Consider the following 6,318-nt stretch of genomic DNA (forward strand, 5'->3'; position numbering starts at 1 on the left):
TGAAAATTTATATATATGATAAGATCTGCTATTGCTACCATATCAAATTTTATAATCAATAAGCACGATTTGTTGCTATACTTAGACATTTAATATCTTTCAACAGTCTTGGGTCATTTTGTACAAAGACATGCATATTTTATTAGATATGTTCTTAGCTATGTAAGAATTTTGGTGTTATGGCAAATGAGATTAAATTTCCCATTATAAGTATTTGTTGCCAGAACATGGAAATGAAGTTCACTCTCATTGATCTTCAATCCAGTGACATGAACTTAATTATTCTAATACTTGGCATAAACTCTTGGATTTCTGCAAAAATCAGATGTTTGTGGTAATAATTGACAAATTTCTTTCTTTCTTTACTTTTTTTTTTGTTCTTATCCTCCTGCTGCTCTTTCCTGATTTTATGAAGTTCTTCACAGATTACGATGCCAAAGTAATGTGGACTTCACAAAATGAGTTTGGAAGTGTTCCTGTTTTCCTATTCCTTAAAGGAGTTTGAGGATAATCAAAATGGTTTATATCTTAAATACTTGTAAGGGTTCACTGGGGAAGCCAGACAGGCGTGAAGCTCACTTTGTGAGGAGATTTTTAGTTATCAGTTCAGTTATTTTATTTGAAGAGATGCATATCCTTAAGTATTTTAATTTTGGTGATATCATAAATTGTATTATATTTTTAAATTTAAATGCTTTGAGTAATAACCTTAATAATTGTTCTTAGGTCTAAGATAATTCTTTAGAGATAATTTGGAATTCTTTTTATAAGCAAATATTGCATCCCAGACAGTTTAGTCTCTTGCCAATTTTTTTCCCTCTGTTTTTGCTTAACTTACTGAACTAGTTAGAACTTGCATCAGAATGACAAGAAAGGACAGCACTGCTTTGTTCTAGATGTGAGAGGGGAAGCCTCCAGTGTCTCTTCTCACTTTAGTGTAATGTTTTACTTTAGTTAATTGCCATTTAAAATTTTCTGCCTTGTGATGGTGAACACATTTTTTGATTCCACTTTATATATAATGGTTAATGTTGATTTAAAATTTTAGTTTTAGCATTTGGCCTAAGGTTTACAATATATGTCTTTAATTGGAGTCCAATTTGAACCACTACTTGTGTAATTCAAGAAACCTAAGTTAATGTACTCCAATTTCACCCTCTTATAATTTTTGCCATATACTCAGCTTTTACATATGTTCTCTCTATAAAATACACAGCTACTACTTTTGCTTTAGACAGTTATCTTTTGAGTCAATTAAAAGTAAAACAAAATCAACATTAATTATTCCATTCCCTGTACTTTTCATTTATTTGCATAGATCTACTTTTTAATCCAGTATTATATTATTTTTTGCTTGAAAATTTTCTTCTAATTTCTTAGTAAGTCTGCTAGTTATGGATTCTCTCAATTTTTGTTTGGCTAACATGGTCATTATTTCTCCTTTAATGATGGGGGGCAGGGGAGCATTATACATAGAATTCTGGGTTGGCAGTTTTTGCTTTTAGCACCTTAAGATTATCATTCTGTTGTCTTCTGGCTTACATGATTTTAAGTAAGGAATCTTGCAAATTCTCTCCCGTGTTACTCTGTAGGTCATGTGTCTGATTAGTTCTCCATAGATATAGTTTTATCTTTTCAATAATGTCATATAAATGAAATTATACATTATGTAACTTCTTCAAATTGGTGTCTTTCACTCAGCCTCTCAGTTACTGCATCAATTGTTCCTTGTTATTTATGAGCAATATCTCTTGTATGGATATATTCTAGTTTGTTTACCCGTTTATCTACTGATAGACATTTGGATAGTTTCCAGTTTTCAACTATTACAAATAAAGCTACTATGAATATTCATTTGCAGGCTTTGTGTGAACATAAATTTTCATTTCTTCACCCAGGATTGCTTGACTAAAGAATAAATTTATATTTAAATTTATGAGAAACTGACAAACTATTTTCTAAAGTGACTGTATCAGTTTTCATTCCCACCAGCAACTTAGGAAAAAGATCTATGCATCCCATCCTAGCCAGCTCTGCTTATTTCAGACTTTTTTATTCTAGCCATTCTAAGTACTGTGTGTTGATTTTTCACTATGATTTTAATGTGCACTTCCATAATGGCTAATGATATTGAACAGCTGTTCATATGCTTATTGCCATCATTATATTTTCTTTGGTGAAAAGTCTCTTCAAGTCCTTTGCCCAATTTTTGAAATAATTGAGTTGTTTGTTTTCATGTTTGAGAACTGAGAGTTCATATATATATTTGGACACAATATTTTTTTATGATAAATGATGTGTTAATATTTGATCCCAGTGTGTGGCTCAGATTTTCATGCTTTTGACAATGTTTTACATCGAGTAGATTTCCTCACTTTGTTACATCTCAATTTATTGATTTTTTGGTGTTGAATCCAAAAAATTTCTGTGTTTTTTCTTTAAAAATTTATAGTTTAAATTTCTAAATTATGTCTTTGATTCATTTTAGTTAGTTTTCTCTGTGGTACAACATGAATTTAGGTTTTTTTGCATATGATTATCTATTTCAACATCATCTGTGGATTCCATTGGATTATGAGCTTTGAGTTTTGTTGAGATGTCTGAGGTCAGTCTTATTGTTGTTTCTTTTAAGGTAAATTAGATTTGGTAGTTTTATTTGGACTGTTTGAATTTTGTTCTCTTTTATTTAACTTTTTTTCAGTTTAAGGATAATATTTCCTGGCATGGCTTCTCTGTGTTTATCTTGATTGAGTTTGATGGAGATTTTTGAATCTCAGGCCGTATGCCATTCCAAGAGATTGGAAAACTCCCAGCCAGTATCTCTTCAATTATTTTTATTTCTATACTATTTCTTGTTACTCTACTGTTTAGCCTTCAATTTTGCTACTGTTTATGCTGGGCATATGTTTGAGATTTTTGCCATGTTCACTGTACTTCTTGTCCTTATATCCCTATTCCCATAGTTTAAAATTGTCTTTTTTTGTGCTTCAGTATGACCATTTTTTCTTGACCCACTTTCCATTTCTCTGATTATTTCTTCTGATGTTTTAAATCTTCTATTAAAGACACAAATATTTATTTCAGGACCAGAAACATCTTTTAATTCTTTTTGACAGGTTACAGTTCTCTAGTAAAATTTTCCATCTTTTCATCTACCCTTTTTTGATATTTAGCATGATTTTAGTGTATCCCCCAAAACCTATATATTGAAAATTGAATCCCCAATGCAACAGTGTTGAGAAGTAAGACCCTTCAGAGTTGATTAGGTGTTGGGGTACCACCCTCACAAAAGAATTAATGCTGTTATCATAGGAATGGGTTAATTTATAAAAAGAAGGAACTCTGCTCCCATCTCCCCTCTCTTTTTCTTGTACCATGTGATTGATGCCTTCTACCATATTATAGCTTAGACAAAGGACCTCTCCATTAAATTCCAATTTACCAGCATCTAGAACCATGAGTCCAATAAATACCTATTATTCATAATTTACCCAGTTTGTGGCATTTTGTTATAGTAACAGAAAAGAAATTAAGACAGTATTAATAATTAAAATTACTTTAAAATCATGTCTTTGAACTCTAATATATGTATCACCTGTTCCTATTGTCTGTTTTGTCTTCTTTTCCTGCTTGACATGCCTGCCAAATGCCACATTAAGTGACAGAAATTCTGTCCAGTGGACTATAGAGGATGTGGATAATGTTATTTTTCCATGAAAGAATTCACCCTCTCCCCTACAAGTAGTGAGTACAGGATAGATCTCTTCGACTTAAGCATGACTTGATACATCCCAGACACTGTTTCAGACTTTTTAATGTTTGGTCTAGATTTGTTTATCTCTCAATTCTATGATGAAGTTCTTATGGGATCCATATGAGAGCCAGAGGTGTTTCCCAGGACTCTTTGATGTAGAAGATGCTAAAGTCCATTTTTTTCTCTTCCCCAGTCCCTACCATGAAATCACTGGAAGCTCTATTCAGTATTTAATGCAATTTCCCCTCCTGTGAATCTTTAAAAATAAGCACACTCCTTTAAAGAAAGCTTAGAGTAAAATTTAGGCCTTATTTCTCTTCAATGCTCTTGATCTCTCTACTTATGAGCCTGTTGCTTTGGCCACCAACTATGAGGTTTTGTCTCCATAGTTCCCAGACAACTGCCAGAAGGATTGATGGCTTCCTGTTTTCTAGAACCTCTTCTCTACTCTCTTCTCAGATTCTTGTCTGCCTGTTATAAGGGAAGTATAATATTTTAATAAGCTTTTCTTCCCTCCAGGACTTTGGGATCTCGACAAACTGCATCAGAATCTCTTGATGTTTCCAAATAACTTTTTTTTTCCTTTTACATGTTATTAGGCTCACTTTGCTGGTATTTTTGAAGATATTTTGCAGCTGTGTTCTTAACAGACACTACTCCTTTCTTGCAATTTCTTTATCTTGAGTGACTCTCCTCAAAAGAGGCACCCACCCAATTCTCCAAGATCCCAAAATTATCAAGTTATCTTCCTTATCTGCAAATTAAATCTCTTACATAGATTTCAGGGCTAGAACCAAGAGTGACAGGACATTAATTTTTATAGCAGTAAGTTATAGCATAGGGCTCTTTTCAGTAGGAGAACTATGAACCAGGGAAAGGCTGGGGCTGAAGTAGGGTCATCCAGAGTTCCTAGCTTCTTAGAGAGGAAGCCAGGTGTCAGGCCAGAATTGATGTTACAATTATATTTCACTCTGAGATGGAATCTGTTTTGCCAGAACGAGTGGGTGGTTTTGGAGAGGATTTTTGTTGCTGTTTGTTTGTTTGTTTTATCACTATGCTGTGTAGTTGAATTAATTCAACAGCTACTTATTGAGCCTTCATTGAGGATTCCTCCTCAAGTCTACCATTTTTAAAACTGACTACTAAATATGTACTTCTGATATCGCCACTGCTGTTTTCATTAATTTTCTTTGACTAAAGGATAACATCTACTTTCTTACTTTGGCACTTAACGTTTCCTATAATTTGTTATTTATTTTATCATCTTTCTTTTTCTTCTTAGTATGTCTACTAAATGCCAAATTAGGTGACAGAAATTCTGCCCAAAAGACTATAGAGATTCATGCGTAAGGTTTTGCCCACATTGTCCTACACAACTTCCAAAAGGGTTGGTAGCTTCCTGCTCTCTGGAACCTCTTCCCTATTCTTTTCCTACATCCTTTCTATGACACCAGTCTAGTTTTAAATATTCTCACTGCTGCTACCAACAAGATATTTTGGAAATAAATCAAAGATAGTACCTAGTTTAAGTTTCTAAGTCACGAGTGTGGGCTGAATTGAGTTCTAAGACCCAAATGGGGTTTACCTACAATGCCTCCTTCATCCCAGATACAACTTCCTAGCATTCCCCCAGGCAAGATATCAGTCAGGCACGTGGTCCTTTAGACATGACCCATCATTGGAGTCCTAAGAGCCTATTCTTCTTTTTCTCACCTTATTGATTGAACAAAAAAGACAAGCCCTCCAGGAATTGGATCTCTGTAGGTGGGCAAGTCTCTGAGAGGAGGAAATGAGCATTTCTATAGGGCATCATTTGCAGTTCTGGGCATTCTAGGAATAAAGAGATTGTGTTTGGTCAAAATTATCAGTCCCAATGCTAACTATGCTCAATAAACATGAAAAAAAAGACCTTTGACTACTCACAAAATAAGGAAATCCTGAAAATACAAATCCCTGCTTCTAGGCATGGTGGTGCAAGCCAGTAGTTCTAGCAGCTGAGGAGGCTGAGGTAGGAGGATCATGAGTTCAAAGCCAGCCTCAGCAACTTAGTGAGGCCCTGTCTCTAGATAAAATATTTTTAAAAATTGGCTGAGGATGTGACTCAGTAGTTAATCACTCCTGGGTTCAATCCCTAGTACTCGCCTCCCCGCCCCCCAAAAAAAATCACTCCTAAGCTATGTTTGAAAACGGTGATATTTAAGCATTGTGCAAAACAAAGTGCTTGCTGCTTTGTGTGTTTGTAATGAATTATAAATTATGTTTTCAGGGGCTGGGGATGTGGCTCAAGCGGTAGCGCGCTCGCCTGGCATGCGTGAGGCCCGGGTTCGATACTCAGTACCACAGACAAACAAAGATGTTGTGTCCGCCGAGAACTAAAATAAATAAATAAATTCTCTCTCTCTCTCTCTCTCTCTCTCTCTCTCTCTCTCTCTCTCTCTCTCTCTCTCTTTCTCTCCCCCTCCTCTCCTAAAATAAATATAAATAAATAAATTATGTTTTCTCTTTCTCCCATAAGTTCTGCATTTCCCCTGCTTAGGACCAATTTCTATTGCTAAGTCCACTCT

This window comes from Ictidomys tridecemlineatus, chromosome 5 (genome assembly GCF_052094955.1).
Source record: "Ictidomys tridecemlineatus isolate mIctTri1 chromosome 5, mIctTri1.hap1, whole genome shotgun sequence".
In the NCBI taxonomy this organism is placed as follows: Eukaryota; Metazoa; Chordata; class Mammalia; order Rodentia; family Sciuridae; genus Ictidomys; species Ictidomys tridecemlineatus.